We start from the raw sequence: 22,875 nt of genomic DNA on the forward strand, positions 1-22,875 counted from the left end.
TAACCAGTACAGTGTGGTACCAGAGAAAAGAGAGAACAAAAATCAATGGAATAGACTAGAGCAGTTGGTAAACTGGAGCTTGTGGTCCAAATCTGACCCACTGCCTATTTTTGAAAATAAAGTTTTATGGAATACAGTCATGCCCATTTTACATATTGTACATATGGCTGCTTTCATGCTAAAATAGTCAAGTTGAGTAGTTGCTACAGAGACCATATGGCCTGAATATTTAGTAACTAGTAGCCTTAAATATTTACTATCTGGCCCTTTAAGGGGAAAAGTCAATTCCTGAAATAGAGAGTCCAGAAATAGACCCAACACATAAATGGTCAAATGATTTTTGATCAAAGTGAAAAGCCAAAACAACAGAAAAATGATAGTCTTTCAACAAATAGTGCCAGAATAATTGGGCATACATTTGTATCCCCCCACCATAAAAAAACCCAACTGAATCTTGACCTATACCTCACACATTCCAAATTAAAAAACTTGATCATAGAACTAAATGTAAAATATAAAACTATAAAACTCTTAGAAGAAAACATGAAAGACCTTTGACTTTGAGCTAGGCAAGGAGTTTTTGGATACACCATCCAAGCAAGAACCATAAAAGAACACACTGATAAACTGGACTTCATCAAAATTCTAAACTTCTGCTTTTGAAAGACACTGTCAAGAGAATGAAAAGACAAGCCACAGACTAGGAGATAATATTTGCAAATCAGATATGTGACAAAGGACTTGCATCCAGAATATGTAAAGAACTTTGAAACTCAACAGTATTAAAACAAAGGGCCCAATGAAAAATGTTTATAGCAGCAATATCCACAATAGGCAAAATATGGAATGAGCCCAGATGTCCATCTACAGATGAATGGATAAAGAAGATGTGGTATATATATATATATACACACACACATACAATGGAATATTATTCAGCCCTTTCAAAAAGAATGAAATCTTGCATTTGCAACAATGTGGACGGAACTAGAGGGTATTATGCTAAGCAAAATAAGTCAGTCAGAGAAAGACAAATACCATACAATTACTCATGTGGAATTTTAGAAACACAACAGATGAACATAGGGGAAGGGAAGGAAAAATAAAGTAAGATGAAAATTGAGAGGGAGGCAAATCATAAGAGACACTAAACTCTAGGAAACAAACAGGGTTGCTAGAGAGGAGGTGGGTGAGGGGAGGGGATAACAGGGTGATGGGCATTAAGGAGGGCACGTGATGTAATGAGCACCGGGTGTTATATGCAATATGCAACTGATGAATCACTAAATTCTACCTCTGAAAACTAAAAAAACAAAAAAACAGGCCAAAGACCTTAATAGACACCTCACCAAAGATATACAGATGGCAAATAAGCATATGAAAAGATGCTCCACATCATATGCCATCAGGGAAATACAAATTAAAACAATGAGATACCACTATACAACTATTAGAAACACCAAAATCTGGAACACTGACAACACCACATGCTGGTGAGGAGTGAGGCAACAGGAACCCTCATATATTGCTGGTGGGAATGTGAAATGATACAGCCACTTTGGAAGACAGATTTTTTACAAAATAGAACATACTCTTACTATATGATCCAGCAATCATGTTCTTTGGTATTCATTCAAAGGAGCTGAAAACTTATTCCACACAAAAATCTGGACCTTTACTCATAATTGTCAAAACTTGGAAGCAACCCAGATGTCCCTCAATAGGTAAATAAAGAAATAAACTGGTACATCCAGACAATGGAATATTATTCAGCACAAAAAAGAAATGAGCTATCAAGCCATGAAAAGACATGGAGGAAACTTTAATGTATATTACTAAGTGAAAGAAGCCAATCTGAAAAGGCTACATACTGTTTGATTCCAACTATTTGACATTCAGGAAAAGGTTGAACTATGGTGACAGTACAAGAATCAGTGGTTGCCAGAAGTTGGGAGTCTAGGGAAGGATGAATAGGCAGAGCACAGAGGACTTTTAGGGCAATGAAAATACTCTGTATGATACTATATGATGGATATATGTCATTATACATTTGTCCAAACCCACAGAATGCAACACTGGGAATGAACCCTAGTGTAACTGTGGACTTTGGGTGATTATGACGTGTCAATGTAGATTCATCAATTGTAACAAAGTTGCCATTCTGGGGGGGATGTTGATAATGGAAGAGGTTATGCATGTGTGGGGACAGGGATATATGGGAACTCTCTGTACCTCCCTCTGAATTTTGCTGTGAACCTAAACTGCTCTAAAAAGACAGTCTTTAATTTTTTTTAAGGGAAAAAAAAAATCAATGGGAACTCCTGACACCAAATTTAGTACCTTGAAATAATCTGTATTTTTTTAAATGGGCAAAAGACTTGTATAGACACTTCACCAAAGAAGATGTACAGACAATTATCATATGGTTTCACTCATATGTGGAATTTAGGAAACAAAACAGAGGATCATAGGGGAAGGGAGGGAAAAATAAAATAAGAAGAAATCATAGAGGGAGACAAACCGTAAGAGACTCTTAACTATAGGAAACAAACTGAGGGTTGCTAGCAGGGAGGTGGGTAGGGGGATGAGGTAATTTGGTGATGGGCATTAAGGACGGCACATGAATGTAATGAGCTCTGGGTGTTATATGCAACTGATGAATAACTGAACTCTACATCTGAGACTAATGATACACTATAAGTTAATTAATTGAATTTAAATAAGATAAACTTAGGGCGCCTGGGTGGCTCAGTCGTTAAGCGTCTGCCTTTGGCTCAGGTCATGGTCCCAGGGTCCTGGGATCGAGCCCCGCATCAGGTTCCCTGCTTCTCCCTCTCCCACTCCCCCTGCTTGTGTTCCTGCTCTCGCTGTGTTTCTGTCAAATAAATAAAATCTATTAAAAAAAACATAAAAAGATGTACAGATGACAAATAAGCACATAAAAAGATGCTCAATATTATTACTCGTTAAGGAAATGCAAATTAAAACCACAATGAGATACTAATATAAACTAAAAGAATGCCTAATAAACAAACTGAAACAACAATGAAAACTGACAATACCAAGTGAGGATGTGGAACAACTGGAATTCTCATACATTGCTGGTAGAGATGCAAAAATGGTACAGCTACTTTGTAAAATATTTTTCCGGTTTCTTACAAATTTAAAATATTTACCATACCACCTAGTAATCCCAGTCCTACTTATTACTAAAGTGAAGTGAAAGCCTCTGTTCACACAAAAACCTGTATGTGAATTTTTCTCATTTTTCTCTCATCCTCAGCCTTGATCCTACTTCCAGATGGCTCAACTGCTTTTGACTTCTCAGCCTGACTCTCAGCTTTGCTTACAAACTGTCTTTATAACTTTCCCTCTAATCATCCTGCTCCTTGCTACCTTCAGGAGGTTACACCTTCTTAGCATCAGCCCCTGGAAACTAACCCCTGGCACTGGCAGATGATCTACCCAGGACTATCAGTTCAATTATAAACATATCATGCAAGCCCACTGCTGTTTTCTCTATAAGCATTTTATGAGAGCTTAATAGTTCACTGGACTCTAGGTTCCCTTCTCTATATCACTTTTTGGGCTCTTAATATTTATCAGATCTTTACAGTTATGTAAGACTCCAGAAACGGAGTCCTGCATTGGGACTTAATGACCAACTAGGTTCCCTTATTAAAAATACCAGATAAAATAAATAGTGGAGTCTGAAATAAAATCTGAACTCAAATTTAGCTCCTTAATTGTATATTACTGCTTTTCTTGTTCTCATCTACTTGCTATCCTCAGGCACCATTAAAACTTTTCTTTGGGATTAGTCAAACTTCATCCACTCACTGAATTTTTAAGTCTGTACCTTGAGTACACCATACTTTCAGATAGCTTTTGAGCACTGTCTCCAAGAAGCTAGCAATGAATGGATTTGACAACTGTTTATTCTGCGTGTAAGTTGGCACCAGAGCAGCCTCTGTGGGTAACCTTGCTGCATAGGTGGCAAAAACCTTTTAACCTAAAATATGCCCTAAGGAAGGGTATTCATAAATGAATTTGGTTTTGCAGCCAGTGAGGTTATCTTTTTTTTTTTTTTTTTTAAGATTTATTTATTTGTCAGAGAGAGAGAGAGAGGGAACGAACAAGCAGGGGGAGCAGCAGGCAGAGGGAGAAGCAGACTCCCCGCTGAGCAAGGAGCCCGATGCGGGACTCAATCCCAGGACCCTGGGATCATGACCTGGGCCCAAGGCAGACGCTTAACCGACTGAGCCACACAGGCGTAACTGCTAGTGAAGTATCTTGCCCTTTGATTAGACTTTCTTGGCATTGAACAATTAGTTGTATGATTTTGTATATGCTTGAGTGAAAGTGCTTACAACATAGGTAGGTGGGTGAGTATGGAACCAACTTATCAGTGACAATCTTAGCTAGTAGTTCATGCTTCAGAGAGAAGGAAATGGGGAAATGGTTACAAGTTTGGAGCTTAGAGTATATCAGGGGTAAAAGACATTTTTAAACATACTAAATCTAACTGTTGAAATAATAAATTTGTGGTTTTTTTCCTACTTTGGAGTTATAGGGATCTGAGAGAATTCCAAAACATTATTAGTCTAAGTCCCTCTTTTGAGCAAGGTTCAGCCTCTATAAGAAACCAGATGATGTGGTAGATGCAGGGAAATACCTTGGTCCACACACAGTTCAAGCTCTTATGATCTGAAGGTTTCTGTCTTCTGGCCTTTAATCTCACATGTCTTCCTCAGTACCATGTAGCTCCAGCTCTTAAAATAAATTTATTTGATGATGACTTTCACTGTCATCACATACTTGTGCTCTGAATTTTTAAGTGTTAGCAGTGAATACAGGGATGAGACCAAATGAATCCTCTCATTTTTCAGTATCCCTATAAAATGAGTATAAATGCTCTCAATAAGTCATAGTCTTCTCCTAATAGCTAATCAAATTTTAAGATAGTAAAAGGATTAGGGCAAATTTTGTAGACATGTAGGATATACACAGAACTCACCTGGCACAGTTCCCAAATGCACAAATTTCAGTTACCACAGTTCAGTTAAATAACACCAGTTCTGAAACAACATAGTTCAGATTTCAGTTACCACAGTATATTAGCTGTGAGTAACTGCATGAAGTACAAACTTCATACTAACCTTTTAGTCCACAAATCCTGATGTAAATAACAGATAAGCATTGGTGGGTGGCCAATGCATCACTTCTTTCAAAGTGTGTCAGTGATTGATCACTGTGTGATTATTCAGTTTACACAGAGATAACAAAGAGAGTACAGCTGTGTTACCTCCTTATCTCTGGGTGATAAACCATACGCACTTTACTAAAATAGATACTTGACAGAGGGAATTAGTCAACAAAGATGAGAGTACAGCAAAGAAACAAAAAGTAATAATACTAGGGGTGAAATGTGAATCAAATGTAAAGTAGATGGAGTTATAAAAGAAACAGATGACCATGGATGACACAGCCACCATTCGAGAGACCCTAGATATGTAGCAAAGAGGAATGTAGTGAAGGTGAACTTAACATAAATGGGGAAAGGATGATCGTGTCCCAGAAAAAGTGATGCCAGCAAATACCTTACATTAAAGTAACTCTCAGAGATATTTCATAACACTGAAAGTGCAAAGGATAAAATGTTGGAAGCTGATCCAGACTTAGGAGTATGGTCGCAGGCATAGAAAAGATACTCAATCCATACCCTAAGTTACATTATAAGAAGGGAAGCATGATTCAAATCATTCTTGATAATTTTTTTTTTGGTAGAAGGTGTTTTATTAAATCCTAGCAAGACAGTTCAGAGGGTATTTGAAAGCATTATCACCATTGTTAACAATATGCAACCCTGTTAAAAGGTTAGGTTTTCAAAGAGAAATACATCCTTTCCATATACATGAACAATAATACAGTAAAAAGAAAAATTCTTTATTCCTATATAAATTATTCTGTATCTTTGAAAAATGTAAAAAAGCACTGAATAGTTTGAAAACTTGTAAGCTTGGGAGCCTGGTCGGTTCAGCATCTGATTCTTAATTTTGGCTCAGGTCATGGTCTCATGGTTGTGAGATCAAGCTCCACATCTGGCTCCACGCTCAGCAGGGAATCTGCTTGAGATTCTTTCCCTCTCCCTCTCCCTTTACCCCATCCCCTGTTGCGTGCTCACACTAGTACTCTCTCTCTCTCTCAAATAAATAAGTCTTGGGGTGCCTGGGTGGCTCAGTCATTAAGCATCTGCCTTCGGCTCAGGTCATGATCCCAGGGTCCTGGGATCGAGCTCTGCATCGGGCTCCCTGCTCAGCGGGGAGCCTGCTTCTCCCTCTCCCACTCCCCCTGCTTGTGTTCCCTCTCTCTCTGTGTTTCTGTCAAATAAATAAATAAAAATCTTTAAAAATAAATAAATAAATAAATCTTTAAAAAATAAGCTTTAAAAAAACTTATAAGCTTTTGAATATTAGAGTCCTGATGAACAAAAATCATGGGGGATTTTTGTTTACAAAGTTATTGAAGTGTTCACACCCATAAAATTCTTCAGTGTTGAAAAGAAAAAGACATAAAACATATCCTCTAAAATGTCTCCTGTAATTAGGAAAGACAAATCTGTAAGCCTTAAGGTATCAGTTCAGTGTTTAGAGACAGACAAAGAGAAAATCCTTAGCAGTAGTATCTTGTTAAGTTTCCTTACAAAAAATAAAAATAAAAAATAAAACACTTGAAAGCTCAGTATTTCATTATTAATGGCAATAAGAGGATTTTTAATATTTTGACAAAACAATTTTAAAGGTCACTAAACAATTGTAATTTTCTCCATTGATTATTTAAGATCACTTTACATGGTTTCAGCTTGCACAGTCCTTTTTATGGTCCCAGGCTACTATGCAAAATAAGAACTGCCTGTGCTGGAAATTGAATTACCTTAAGAATCATTTATATTGATTAGACTAGTAGTTTTCATATTGTGCTCTGCAAAATCCTGGGTTCTAGCAAAGTGTTCCAGGGCTTTCAAACACTTCACAAGTGTTGGTTTCAATTTCATTTTTAAAATGTAGTTTAACTATTTTTCTTAAACTATTTTTTGGAAGTTTTGGATATATAGAAAAATTTGAAGTGACAGTGCTATAAGTCCCCTCCCTTCCTCAGCCCCCTCACACATCTTCCCTTGTTACTTTTTATTATTATTATATTAGAATGGCACACTTGTTATAATTTATGAACCAATATTATTATTAATCAAGGTCCACATTTTAGTCAAATTTCCATAATTTCTTTCTCTCTTTTTTTTAAATTTTATTATGTTATGGTAGTCACCACACAAGACATCATTGGTTTTTGATGTGGTGATCCACGATCCATTGTTTTCGTATAACACCCAGCGCTCCATGCAGTACGTGCCCTCCTTAATACCCATCACCGGGCTAACCAATCCCCCCTCCCCCCTCCCCTCTAAAACCCTGTTTGTTTCTCAGAGTCCATAGTCTCTCATGGTTCATCTCTCCCTCCAATCCCACCCCCATTTTTCCCTTCCTTCTCCTAATGTCCTCCATGCTATTCCTTATGTTCCACAAATAAGTGAAACCATATGATAATTGACTTTCTCTGCTTGACTTATTTCACTTAGCATAATCTCCTCTGGTCCCATCCATGTTGATGTAAAGGTTGGGTATTCATCTTTTCTGATGGCTGAGTAATATTCCATTGTATATATGGACCACATCTTCTTTATCCATTCATCTGTTGAAGGGCATCTCAGCTCTTTCCACAGTTTGGCCATTGTGGACATTGCTGCTATGAACATTGGGGTGCATATGGCCCTTCTTTTCACTACATCTGTGTCTTTGGGGTAAATACCCAGAAGTGCAATTGCTGGGTCATAGGGTAGCACTATTTTTAAATTTTTGAGGCACCTCCACACTGTTTTCCAAAGTGGCTGTACCAACTTGCATTCCCACCAACAGTGTAAGAGGGTTCCCCTTTCTCCACAACCTCTCCAACATTTGCTGTTTCTTTCCCTGTCCATTTTTGCCATTCTAACTGGTTTAAGGTGGTATCTCAATATGGTTTTGATTTGGATTTCCCTGATGGCTAATGATGATGAACATTTTTTCATGTGTCTGTTAGCCATCTGTATATCTTCTTCAGAGAAATGTCTTTTCTTATCTTCTGCCCACTTTTTGACTTGATTATTTGTTTTTTGGGTGTTGAGTTTGAGAAGTTCTTTATAGATCTTGGATACCAGCCCTTTATTTGTAGTGTCATTTGCAAATATCTTCTCCCATTCTGTGGGTTGCCTCTTTGTTTTGTTGACTGTTTCCTTTGCTGTGCAGAAGCTTTTTATCTTGATGAAGTCCCAAAAGTTCATCTTTCCTTTTGTTTCACTAGCTTTTGGAGATGTATCTTGAAAGAAGTTGCTGTGGGCGATGTCAAAGAGGTTACTGCCTATGTTCTCCTCTAGGATTTGGATGGATTCCTGTCTCACACTGAGGTCTTTCATCCACTTTGAGTTTATCTTTCTGAATGGTGTTAGAGAATGGTCGAGTTTCATTCTTCTGCATGTGGCTGTCCAATTTTCCCAGCACCATTTATTGAAGAGACTGTCTTTTTTCCATTGCATGTTTTTTCCTGCTTTGTCAAAGATTATTTCACCATAGAGTTGAGAGTCCATACCTGGGTTCTCTGTTCTGTTCCATTGGTCTATATGTCTGTTTTCGTGCCAGTACCATGCTGTCTTGGTGATCACAGCTTTGTAATATAGCTTGAAATCGGGCAACGTGATGCCCCCAGCTTTGTTTTTCTTTTTCAACATTTTCTTGGCGATTTGGGGTCTTTTCTGATTCCATACAAATTTTAGGATTGTTTGTTCCAGCACTTTGAAAAATGTCATTGGAATTTTGATCGGGATGGCATTGAAGGTATAGATTGCTCTGGGTAGCATAGACATTTTAACAATGTTTATTCTTCCGATCCATGAGCATGGAATATTTTTCCATCGTTTTGTGTCTTCTTCAATTTCTTTCATGAGTGTTTTGTAGTTCCTAAAGTATAGATCCTTTACCTCTTTGGTTGGGTTTATTCTGAGGTATCTTATGGTTTTTGGTGCTATTGTAAATGGAATCATTTCTCTAATTTTTCTTTCTACAGTTGTGTTGTTAGTGTATAAGAAAGCAACTGATTTCTGTGCATTGATTTTGTATCCTGCCACATTACTGAATTGCTGGATGAGTTCTAGTAATTTGGGGGTGGAGTCTTTTGGGTTTTCCACATAAAGTATCATGTCGTCTGCGAAAAGAGAGAGTTTGACTTCTTCTTTGCCAATTTGAATACCTTTTATTTCTTTTTGTTGTCTGATTGCTGTTGCTAGGACTTCTAGTACTATGTTGAACAATAGTGGCGAGAGTGGGCATCCTTGATGTGTTCCTGATCTTAAGGGAAATGCTCTCAGCCTTTCCCCATTGAGGATGATATTCGCTGTGGGTTTTTCAAAGATGGATTTTATGAACTTGAGGAATGTTCCCTCTATCCCTATACTCTGGAGAGTTTTAATCAGGAAAGGATGTTGTATTTTGTTAAATGCTTTTTCTGCATCAATTGAGAGGACCATATGGTTCTTCTCCCTCCTCTTATTAATGTGTTCTATCACATTGATTGATTTGCGAATGTTGAACCACCCTTGCATCCCGGGGATAAATCCCACTTGGTCGTGGTGGATGATCCTTTTAATGTATCGTTGGATCCTATTAGCTAGGATTTTGCTGAGGATTTTGGAATCCATATTCATCAGGGATATCAGTCTGAAATTCTTTTTTTTTTTTTAAGATTTTATTTATTTATTCATGAGAGACAGAGAGAAACAGAGGGAGAAGCAGGTTCCCAAGGAGCGGGAAGCCTGATGTGGGACTCGATCCCAGGACCCTGGGATCATGACCTGAGCCGAAGGCAGACGCTTAACCATCTGAGCCACCCAGGTGCCCTGAAATTCTCCTTTTTGATGGGGTCTTTGCCTGGTTTGGGGATTAAGGTAATGCTGGCCTCATAGAATGAGTTTGGAAGTTTTCCTTCTGTTTCTACTTTTGAAACAGCTTCAGCAGAATAGGTATTATTTCTTCTTTGAATGTTTGGTAGAATTCCCCAGGGAATCCATCAGGCCCTGGACTCTTGTTTTTGGGGAGGTTTTTGATCACTGCTTCAATCTTGTTACTGGTTATTGGCCTATTCAGGTTGTCAATTTTTTCCTGTTTCAGTCTTGGCAGCTTATAGGTTTCCAGGAAGACCTCCATTTCATCCAGATTGCTCAGTTTATTGGCATATAGTTGTTGATAATAATTTCTAATAATTGTTTCTATTTCCTTGGTGTTAGTCGTGATCTCTCCCCTTTCATTCATAATTTTATTAATTTGGGTCGTTTCTCTTCTCCTTTGGATAAGTCTGGCCAGTGGTTTATCGATCTTATTAATTCTTTCAAAGAACCAACTTCTAGTTTCGTTGATCTGATCTACTGTGTTTCTGGTTTCTAATTCATTGATTTCTGCTCTAATTTTAATTATTTCTCTTCTAGTGCATGGCTTAGGCGTCGTTTGTTGCTTTTTCTCTAGTTCTTTAAGGTGTAGAGTTAGTTGGTGAATTCAGGATTTTTCTATTTTTTTGAGTGAGGCTTGGATGGCTATGTATTTCCTCCTTAGGACTGGCTTTGCAGTATCCCATAGGTTTTGGACCGATGTGTTTTCATTCTCATTGATTTCCATGAATTGTTTAAGGTCTTCTTTGATTTCCTGGTTGACCCAAACATTCTTGAGCAGAGTGGTCTTTAGCTTCCAAGTGTTTGAATTTCTGCCAAATTTTTTCTTGTGATTGAGTTCCAGTTTTAGAGCATTGTGGTCTGAGAATATGCAGGGAATAATCTCAATCTTTTGGTATTGGTTGAGACCTGATTTGTGACCCAGTATATGGTCTATTCTGGAGAAAGTTCCACGTGCGCTCGAGAAGAATGAGTATTCTGTTGTTTTAGGGTGGAATGTTCTGTAAATATCTATGAGGTCCATCTGGTCCAATGTATCATTCAAAGCTCTTGTTTCCTTGTTGATTTTCTGCTTAGATGATCTGTCCATTGCTGAGAGTGGAGTATTGAGGTCTCCTACAATTAATGTATTGTTATCAATATGACTCTTCATTTTGGTTAACAGTTGGCTTATGTAGATGGCTGCTCCCATGTTGGGGGCATAGATATTTACAATTGTTAGATCTTCTTATTGGATAGACCCTTTAAGAATGATATAGTGTCCTTCTGTGTCTCTTATTACAGACTTTAGTTTAAAATCTAATTTGTCTGATATAACAATTGCTACCCCAGCTTTCTTTTGAGGTCTGCTGGCATGGAAGATGGATCTCCATCCCTTCACTTTCGGTCTGGATGTATCTTTAGGTTCAAAATGAGTCTCTTGTAGACAGCATATGGATGGGTCCTGTCTTTTTATCCAATCTGCAACCCTGTGCTGTTTTATGGGAGCATTTAGGCATTCATGTTGAGAGTGATTATTGAAAGATATGAATTAATTGTCATCATGTTGCCTGTGACGACGTTGTTTTTATAGATTGTCCCTGTAAATTTCTGTTGTATATCACTCTTGGGGTCTTTCTCCTTTTATAGAACCCCCCTTAATATTTCTTGCAGGGCCGGCTTAGTGGTCACATATTCTTTCAGCTTCTGCCGGTCGTGGAAGCTCTGCATCTCTCCATCCATTCTAAATGAAAGCCTTGCCGGATAAAGTATTCTTGGCTGCATGTTCTTCTCATTTAGTACCCTGAATATGTCTTGCCAGGCCTTTCTGGCTTGCCAGGTCTCTGTGGATAGGTCTGACATTATTCTGATGTTCCTCCCTCTACGTAAGGAATCTCTTTCCCCTAACTGCCCTTTAGATGGTTTCCTTGGTTCTAAGATTTGCAAGTTTTACTATTACATGCCAGGGTGTTGGCCTGTTTTCCTTGATCTTGGGAGGGGTCCTCTCTGCCTCTAGGACTCGAATGTTTGTTTCATTCCCCAGATTAGGGAAGTTCTCAGCTACGATTTGCTCAAATACATCTTCTAGTCCTCTCTCTCTCTCCACTCCCTCCGGGATTCCAATTATTCTGACATTGGAACGCTTCATGGTGTCACTTATTTCTATGATTCTATTTTCATGGATTCTGAGTTGTTTTTCCCTGGCCTCCTCTTTTCCCTTGTTATCTATTATATTGTCTTCCAGGTCGCTTATTCTCTCTTCTGCCTCAGTTACCCTAGCTGTTAGATTATCTACATTGGATTGGATCTCATTGATAGCATTTTTAAGTTCTGCCAATTCACCTTTTATTTCTGCCCTTAGAGACTCTATGTTGCCATTAATTGATTTCTCCATTCTAGCCATTGTCTTCACAATTGCTAGCCTGAATTCCATCTCCGACATCTTGGTTATATCTGCATCCATTTGTAAATCTGCAGCATAAGTCATAATCTCTGAGTCTTTTCTATTTTGGGGGCTCCTCCTCCTAATCATTCTGTTGATGGGTGTTTGAGGGAATGTATAGAGTCCAAATTATTGACCACCAAGATGCACCTGTTTCTTGGGACCTTAGGGTTGCTGGCCTCTTGTTTTCCCTGTCTTCTGTGGGAGGGGCCTGCCGCGCTGTTACTCAGGCAACCCTGTTCGGGTGGAGTTGCCCTGAGCCCCTGTGGCAGGGGATGGGCTCAGCGGGAATCAGTTTTTGGGGCTTTCGTTCTCTGGTGGCTTTCCCTGGTGGCTTTCCACGTCTCTTCCACGAGTCAGAGCAGAGGAGACCATTTCCAGCCCTCTGCCGCAGAGCAGAGAGATCGCAGTCTGTTCTTCAGTGAGCTCTCCAGGCCACACTGTCTCCGTTTCTGTCCATGCTGCTATAAACTGCAGCATCCTGGGTTGTGCGCTCCTCCACTGCGCTCCCGGTCCTGCCTCCAGGTCAGGGCACGTCTCTACCCTTTGTGCTTCTAAAACCGCTAGCCGCTCCCAGTTCGTGCGCCCGTGACCCCGCCGCTCCAGGATTCCGCCCCAGGGGCTGCAGTTCGCGGGCGCGACCCCGCTGCTCCAAATTTCCATAATTTCTAACTAATGCTCCTTTCTTGTTTCTGGATGATATCCAGGATACCATATTACATTTAGTTGTCATGTCTCCTTTAGGCTCCTCTTGGCTGTGGCAGGTCCTCAGACTTCCCTTGTTTTTGATGGCCTTGACAGTTTTGAGGAGTACTGGTCAGGAACACTGTAAGATGCCTCTCTATTGGAATTTGTCTGTTGTTATTCTCATGAATAGACTGGGGTTATGGGGTTTGGAGAGGAAGATGACACAGGTAAAGTGCCATTTTTATCGCTATTAGCTATTTTTTTAATGAATATATAATAACTGCCTCTTGGTGGCGCCATGGCCCTTGCACTCCAGCCAGGCTCTGCGGCTGCTGGAGGAGCAAGATCATGAGGTGGCAGTGCCCCAGGAGAAGACATTAATTTTTTTTTTTTTAAGATTTTATTTATTTATTTGAGACAGAGAGAATGAGAGACAGAGAGCATGAGAGGGAGGAGGGTCAGAGGGAGAAGCAGACTCCCTGCCGAGCAGGGAGCCCGATGCGGGACTCGATCCCGGGACTCCAGGGTCATGACCTGAGCCGAAGGCAGTCGCTTAACCAACTGAGCCACCCAGGCGCCCCTGGGAGAAGACATTTAAAAGTACAGGTTCCAGGGGAGGAGTCCAAGATGGCAGAGGAATAGGAGACCTTAATTTCATCTGGTCCCAGGAATTCAGCTAGGTAGCAATCAAATAATTCTTTTTTTTTTTTTAAGATTTTATTTATTTATTTGACAGAGAGAGAGAGATCACAAGTAGGCAGATAGGCAGGCAGAGAGAGAGGGAGAAGCAGGCTCCCCGCTGAGCACAGAGCCTGATATGGGGCTCAATCCCAGGACCCTGGGATCATGACCTGAGCCGAAGGCAGATGCTTAACCATCTGAGCAACTCAGGCGTCCCAGCAATCAAATAATTCTGAACACCTGTGAACTCAACCGGAGAGCTAACAAAAGAATAGTGGCAACTCTACAAATAGAAAAGCGACCACTTTCTGCAAGAATGACAAGATGGAAAAACTCACCTCAAAAAAGAGAACAAGAGGCAGTACTGACTGCCAGGACCTAATCAGTATAGACATAAGTAAGTTGTTGGAACTAGAGTTCAGAATAATGATTATAAAGATACTAACTTGAAAAAAGCATAGAAGACACTAGAGATTCCCTTTCTGGAGAAATAAAAGAAGTAAAATCTAACCAAGTCAAAATCAAAAAGGTTATTAATGAGATGAAATAAAAAATGGATGCTCCAACTGCTAGGATAAATGGGGCAGAAGAGAATTAGTGATATAGAATATCAAATGATGGAGAACAAAGAAGCTGAGAAAAAGAGATAAACAACTACTGGATCACGAGGAGAGATTTTAAGAGATAAGTGATACCATAAAGTGAAACAATATTAGAATAATGGGGATCCCAGAAGAAGAGGAAAGAGAGAGGGGCAGAAGGTATACTGGAGCAAATTATAATAGAGAACTTCCCTAATATGGGGAAGGAAAGAGGCATCAAAATCCAGGAGGCACAGAGAATCCCCCTCAAAATCAATAAAAACAGGTCAACACCCTGACATAGAATAGTGAAATTTACAAATCTCAGAGACAAAGAAAATCCTGAAAGCAGCTCAAGACAAGAGCTCCGTAACCTACAAGGGTAGGAACATTAGACTGGCAGCAGACCTATCCACAGACACCTGGCAGGCCAGAAGGGACTGGCATGATACATTCAGGGTGCTAAATGAGAAAAGTATGCAGCCAAGAATATTTTATCCAGCTACAATGTCATTCAAAATAGGAGTGATAAAAACTTCCAGGACAAACAGAAACGAAAAGAATTTGATCAAACCAGCCCTACAGGGGCACCTGTGTGGCTCAGTCGTTAAGCATCTGCCTTTAGCTCAGGTCATGATCCTGGGGTCCTGGGATGGAGCCCCACATCAGGCTCCTGCTCCACGGGAAGTCTGCTTCTCCCTCTCCCACTCCCCCTGCTTGTGTTCTCTCTCTTGCTGTGTCTCTCTCTGTCAAATAAATAAATAGAATCTAAAAAAAAGAAAGAAAAACCCAGCTCTACAAGGAATATTAAAAGAGATCCTCTAAGCAAAGAGAGAGCCCAAAAGTAACAAAGACCAGAAAGGAACAGAGACAATATACAGTAACAGTCACTTTACAAGTAATTCAATGGCACTAAATTCGTATCTTTCAATAGTTACTCTGAATGTAAATGGGTTAAATGCCCCAATCAAAAAACATAGGGTATCAGATTGGATAAAAAAGCAAAACCCATTGATATGCTGTCTGCAAGAGACTCATTTTAGACCCAAAGACAGCTCCAGATTTAAAGTAAGGGGGTGGAAAACCATTTATCATGCTAATGGACATCAAAAGAAAGCTGAGGCGGCAATCCTTATAACAGACAAATTAGATTTTAAACCAAAGACTGTAATAAGAGATGAGGAAGGTCACTATATCATAATTAAAGGGTCTACCCAACAAGAAGATCTAACAATTGTAAATATTTATGTCCCTAACATGGGAGCAGTCAATTATATGAGCCAATTAATAACAAAATTAAAGAAACGCATCGATAATAATACAATAATGGTAGGGGACTTTAATACCCCCCTCACTGCAATGGACAGATCATCTAAGCAGAAGATCAACAAGGAAATAAAGGCTCTGAATGACACACTGGACCAGATGGACGTCACAGATATATTCAAAACATTCCATCCTAAAGCAACAGAATACACATTCTTCTCAAGTGCACGTGGAACATTCAAAATAGATCACATACTGGGTCACAAATCAGGTCTCAACAAGTACCAAAAGATTGGGATCATTCCCCGCATATTTTTGGACCACAATGCTTTGAAACTGGAACTCAGTCACAAGAGGAAATTTGGCAAGAACTCAAATAAATGGAGGCTGAAGACCATCCTACTAAAGAATGAATGGGTCAACCAGGAAATTAAAGAAGAATTTTTAAAAATTCATGGAAACAAATGAAAATGAAAACAAAACTGTTCAAAATCTTTGGGATGCAGCAAAGAGGTCCTAAGAGGGAAGTATATAGCAATACAAGCCTTTCTCAAGAAGCAAGAAAGGTCTCAAATACACAACCTAACCTTGCACCTAAAGGAGCTGGAGAAAGAACAGCAAATAAAGCCTAAACTGAGCAGGAGAAGAGAAATAATAAAGATCAGAGCAGAAGTCAAAAGAACAGTAGAACAGATCAATGACACTTGGAGTTACTTCTTTGAAAGAATTAATAAGATTGATAAACCGGGCGCCTGGGTGGCTCAGTTGGTTGAGCAACTGCCTTCGGCTCAGGTCATGATCCTGGAGTCCCGGGATCGAGTCCCGCGTCGGGCTCCCTGCTCAGCAGGGAGTCTGCTTCTCCCTCTGACCCTCCCCCCTCATGTGCTCTCTCTCTCTCTCTCTCTCTCAAATAAATAAATAAAATTAAAAAAAAAATAAGATTGATAAACCCCAGGCCACACTTATCAAAATGAAAAAGGAAAGGAGGGGCGCCTGGGTGGCTCAGATGGTTAAGCGTCTGCCTTCAGCTCAGGTCATGATCCCAGGGTCCAGGGATCGAGCCCTGCATCGGGCTCCCGGCTCAGCAGGGAGCCTGCTTCTCCCTCTCCCTCTGCCTCTCCCCCTGCTCATGCTCTCTCTCTCTGTATCTCTGTGTCTCAAATGAATTTAAAAAGAAAGGACCCAAATAAATAAAATCATGAATGAAAGAGGAGAGATCACAACCAACACTGAAGAAAAACAATTATAAGAACATATTATACAAACATATGAGAATATATATGCCAACAAATTAGGCAAACTGGAAGAAATGGATTCATTCCTAGAGACATATAAACTACCAAAACTGAAACAGGAAGAAATAGAAAACCTGAGGGGCACCTGAGTGGCTCAGTCGTTGGGCGTCTGCCTTCGGCTCAGGTCACGATCCCAGGGTCCTGGGATCGAGCCCTGCATCGGGCTCCCTGCTCTGCAGGAAGCCTGATTCTCCCTCTCCCACTCCTCCTGCTTGTGTTCCCTCTCTCACTGTGTCCTTTCTGTCAAATAAATACATAAAATCTTTTAAAAAATAAAAAGAAATAGAAAACCTGAACAGACCCCAAACCAGCAAGGAAATTGAAGCAGTCATCAAAAATCTCCCAACAAACAAGAGCCCAGGGCCAGAAGGCCTCCCAGAGGAATACTACCAAACATTTAAAGAAGAATTAATACCTATTCTTCTGAAGCTGTTTCATTTTTTTTTATTATGTTCAGTTAGCCACTATATATTATATCATTAGTTTTTGATGGCTGCAAGGGGGGTTCAACATCTGCAAATCAATGTGATACACCACATTAATAAAAGAAAGGACAAGAACCATAAGATCCTCTCAATAGATGAAGAAAAAGCATTTGACAAAGTATAGCATCCTTTCTTGATTAAAACTCTTCATAGTATAGGGATAGAGGGAACATACCTCAATATCATAAAAGCCATCTATGAAAAATCCACAGCAAATATCATTCTCAATGGGGAAAAATTGAGAGCTTTTCCCCAAAGATCAGGAACATGGCAGGGATGTCCACTATCACTACTGCTGTTCAACATAGTACTAGAAGTCCTAGCCTCAGCAATCAGACAACAAAAAGAAATAAAAGGCATCAGAATTGGCACTCTTTGCAGGTGACATGATACTCTATGTGGAAAACCCCAAAGATTCCACCCCAAAATTGCTAGAACTCATACAGGAATTCAGCAAAGTGGCAGGATATAAAATCAATGCAGAGAAATCAGTTGCATTTCTATACACTGAGACAGGAGAAAAAGAAATTAAGGAGCAGATCTCATTTACAATTGCAACCAAAACCATAAGATACCTAGGAATAAACCTAACCAAAGAGGCAAAGGATCTGTACTCAGAAAACTATACAACACTCATGAAAGAAATTGAGGAAGACACAAACAAATGGAAAAACGATTGTTTTGGATTGGAAGGACAAATATTGTTAAAATGTCTGTGCTACCAGAGCAATCTACACATTCAATTCAATCCTTACCAAAATACCATCAATTTTTTTCACAGAGCTGGAACAAATAATCCTAAAAGTTGTATGGAACCAGAAAAGACCCTGAAGAGCCAAAGGAATGTTGAAAAGGAAACTAAAGCTGGTGGCATCACAATTCCAGACTTCAAGTTCTATTACAAAGCTATAATCATCAAGACAGCATGGTACTGGCACAAAAACAGGCACATAGATCAATGGAACAGAATAGAGAACCCAGAAATGAACCCACAACTCTATGGTCAACTAATCTTTGACAAAGCAGGAAAGAACATCGAACTGAAAAAAGACAGTCTCTTCAACAAATGGCGTTGGGAAAATTGGACAGCCACATGCAGAAGAAACTGGACCATTTGCTTACACCATATACAAAAATAAACTCAAAATGGATGAAAGACCTAAATGTGAGACAGGAAACCATCAAAATCCTAGAGAAGAACACAGGCAGCAACCTCTGTGACCTCGACTGCAGCAACTTTTTGCTAGACACATCTCCAAAGGCAAGGGAAACAAGGCAAAAATGAACTATTGGGACCTCATCAAGATAAAAAGCTTTTGCACAGCAAAGGAAACAGTCGGCAAAACCAAAAGACAAGTGACATAATGGGAGAAGATATTTGCAAATGACATATCAGATAAAGGGCTAGTATCCAAAATCTATAAAGAACTTAACAAACTCAACACCCAAAGAACAAATAATCCAATCAAGGAATGGGCAGAAGACATGAACAGACATATCTCCAAAGAAAACATCCAAATGGCCAACAGATACATGAAAAAATGCTCCACATAACTTGGCATCAGAGAAATCCAAATCAAAACTTCAATGAGATACCACCTCACACCAGTCAGAATGGCTAAAATTAACAAGTCAGGAAATGACAAATGTTGGCAAGGATGCAGAGAAAAGGGGAACCCCCCCACAGTGTTGGTGGGAATGCAAGCTGGTGCAGCCACTCTGGAAAACAGTATGGAGATTTCTCAAAAAGTTGAAAATAGGGGCACCTGAGTGGCTCAGTCGGTTAAACATCTGCCTTCGGCTCAGGTCATGATCCCAGGGTCCTGGGATCGAGTCCGAGGTTGGACTTCCTGCTCAGCAGGGAGTCTGATTCTCCCTCTCCCTCTGCCTGCTGCTCCCCCTGCCTGTGCACTCTCTCTCACTACCGCTCTCTCTCTGTCAAATAAATAAATAAAATCTATTTTTTAAAAAGTTGAAAATAGAGCTACCCTATGACCCAGCAATTGCACTACTGGGTATTTACCCCAAAGATACAAATGTAGTGATCCAAAGGGGTACGTGCACCCCAGTGTTTATAGCAGCAATGTCCACAACAGCCAAACTATGGAAAGAGCCCAGATATCCATTGACAGATGAATGGATAAAATGTGGTATACACACACACACACACACACACACGCACACACAGTGGAATATTACTCAGCCATCAAACAAAATGAAATCTTGCCATTTGCAATGACAGGGATAGACCTAGAGGGTATTATGCTAAGCGAAATAAGTCAATCAGAGAAAGACAATTATCATATGATCTCATTGATATGTGGAATTTAAGAAACAAAACAGAGGATCATAAGGGAAGAGAGGAAAAAATAAAAGAAGACAAAACCAGAGAGGGAGGCAAACCATAAGAGACTCTTAATCATAGGAAACAAACTGAGGGTTGCTGGAGGGGAAGGGGTGGATGGATGGGGTAACTGGGTGATGGACATTAAGGAGGGCATGTGATGTAATGAGCACTGGGTATTATATAAGACTGATGAATCACAGACCTGTACCTCTGAAACCAATAATACATTATATGTTAATTAATTGAATTTAAATAAAAATGTTTAGATTACACCCCCCAAAAAAACCTATATTGCAACAAATTAGACAACCTAGAAGAACTGGATAAATTCCTAGAAACACAACCTATCAAAACTGAAACAGGAAGAAACAGGAAATTTCAACAGACCAGTTACCAGCAAGGAGATTGAATCAGTAATCAAAAAACTCCCAAGAAACAAAAGTCCAGGATCAGGTGGCTTCACAGGCAAATTCTATCACAAACATTTACAGAAGAGTTAATACCTATTAAGTCTACTGGAATTAAAAATTTTCTTAAATGTCAAAAAATAAAATAAAAATAGGAAAAAAATACCTATTAATTCTCAAATTATTCCAAAAAATAGAAGGAAACCTCCAAATTCATTCTATGAAGCCAGTATCACCCTGATACCAAAACCAGAGTACCACAAAAAAAGAGTACTACAAGCCAATATCTCTGATGAACATAAACGCAAAAATCCTCAACAAAATACTAGCAAACCAAATCCAACAATACATTAAATAAATCATTCACCATGGTCAAGTGGGATTTATTCCTGGGATGCAAGGCTGGTTCAATATTTGCAAATCAATCAACATGACACATCACACATCAATAAGAGAAAGAATAAAAACCATATGATCATTTCAACAGACACAGGAAAAGGATTTTGGACAAAGTACAACATCCATTCATGAGAAAATCCCTCAACAAAGTAGGTTTACAGGGAACATACCTCAACATAATAAAAGGCTATATATGAAAAACTCACAAGCATTATACTCAATGGGGAAAAACTGAGAGCTTTCCCCCTAAGGTCAGTAATAAAACAAGGATGCCCATTCTCACCACTTTTATTCAACATAGTCCTGGAAGTCCTAGCCACAGCAATTAGACAACAAAAAGATATAATAAAAGGCATTCAAATTGGCAAAGAAGAAGTAGAACTTTCACTATTTGCAGATGACATGATACTATATATAGAAAACCCTAAAGACTCCACCAAAAAAACTTCTAGAACTGATAAATGAATTCAGTAAAGTCACAGGATTCAAAATCAATGTGCAGAAATCTGTTGCATTTTTATACACTAATAATGAAGCAGCAGAAAGAGAAATTAAAGAATAATTCCATTTACAAACGCACCAAAAATAGTAAGATACCTACAAATAAACCTAACCAAAGAGGTTAAGGACCTGTACTCTGAAAACTTTAATAAAACACTAAAGAAAGAAATTGAAGACAATACAAAGAAATGGAAAGACATTCCATGCTCATGGATTGGAAGAACAAATATTATTAAAATGTTTATACCATCCATGATGAATCACTAAATTCTCCTGAAACCAATAATACACTATATATTAACTAACTAGAATTTAAATAAAAATTTTGAAAAAAAAAATAGCTATATTGCTCAAAGCAATCTATAGATTTAATGTAATCCCTATCAAAATACCAACAGCATTTTGCACAGAACTAGAACAAAAAAATCCTAAAATTTATATGAAACCACAAAAGACCAAAGCAATTTTGAAAAAAGAAAAGCAAAGCTGGAGGTATCACAATTCCAGACTTCAAGTTATATTACAAAGCTATAGTAATCAAAACAGTATGGCACTGGCACAAAAACAGACACATAGATCAATGGAATAGAAAACTCAAAAATAAATGCACAATTATATCGTCAATTAATCTTTGACAAAGCAGGAAAGAATACCATTCCAGCCACTCTGGAAAACAGTATGGAGATTTCTCAAAAAGTTGAAAATGGGGGCACCTGGGTGGCTCAGTCGGTTAAACATCTGCCTTCAGCTCAGGTCATAATCTCAGGGTCCTGGGATCGAGTCCCGCATCGGGCTCCCTGCTCAGCGGGGAGCCTGCTTCTCTCTCTCCCACTCCCCCTGCTGGTGTTCCCTCTCTCACTATGTCTCTCTCTGTCAAATAAATAAAATCTTTAAAAAATAAAATAAAATAAAATAAAATGGGCAGAAGACATGAATAGTTCTCCAAAGGAGACATCCAGGGTTAGTATCCAAAATATATAAAGAACTGATACAACTCAACACCCAAAAAACAAATAATCAAATTTTTAAAATGGGCAGAAGACATGAATAGTTCTCCAAAGGAGACATCCAGATGGCCAAGAGACTCATGAAAAGATGCTCAACATCACTTACCATCAGGGAAATGCAAACCAAAACCAGATTGAGAGATCACCTCCCACCTCTCAGCATAGCTAAAATAAAAAAACACAAAAAACAAGTGTTGGCGAGGAACTGGAGAAAAAGGAACCCTCTTGCACTGTGATGGGAATGCAAACTATGGAAGACAATATGGAGGTTCCTCAAAAAGTTAAAAATAATTGCACTACTGGGTATTTACCCCAAGGAAAACCCTAAAACCATTACTCCAAAGGATACTTGCACCCCCATATTTATAGCAGCCTTATCTACAATAGCCAAATCATGGAAGCAGCCTGAGTGTCCACCCATAGATGAATGGATAAAAAAGACGTGAGATATATATATATACATCTCCACAATGTAATATTGTTCAGCCATAAAAAAGAATGAAATCTTGCCATTTGCATGGATGGAGCTAGAAAGTATACTTTTAAGTGAAATAAGTCAGTCAGAGAAAGACATACCATATGATTTCACTCGTATGTGAATTTAAGAAACAAAACAGAAGAGCAAAGGGGAAAAAAGGGAGAAACAAAGAAAGAGACTTTTAACTATAGAGAACAAACTGATGGTTACCAGAGGGGAGGTGGGCTGAGGGATGGGTGAAATAGGTGATGGGGATTAAGGAGTGCACTTGTGATGATGCACCCTGGAT

General features: G+C 39.1%; 1 protein-coding gene and 1 long non-coding RNA gene across 2 annotated transcripts in view; one reads left to right on the top strand and one right to left on the bottom strand.

Moving 5' to 3' along the window:
* LOC135362641 (uncharacterized) overlaps nucleotides 1–22,875 on the top strand; it is a 108,543-nt gene that overhangs the window by 76,455 nt on the left and 9,213 nt on the right. The gene's annotated exons all lie outside the window — the stretch shown is intronic.
* SPATA31F3 (SPATA31 subfamily F member 3) overlaps nucleotides 1–22,875 on the bottom strand; it is a 117,178-nt gene that overhangs the window by 19,050 nt on the left and 75,253 nt on the right. The window lies entirely within an intron of this gene.

The sequence above is a fragment of the Mirounga angustirostris genome, unplaced genomic scaffold (assembly GCF_029215605.1).
Source record: "Mirounga angustirostris isolate CCGP_5_RB_7025 unplaced genomic scaffold, mMirAng1.0.hap1 SCAF_15, whole genome shotgun sequence".
In the NCBI taxonomy this organism is placed as follows: Eukaryota; Metazoa; Chordata; class Mammalia; order Carnivora; family Phocidae; genus Mirounga; species Mirounga angustirostris.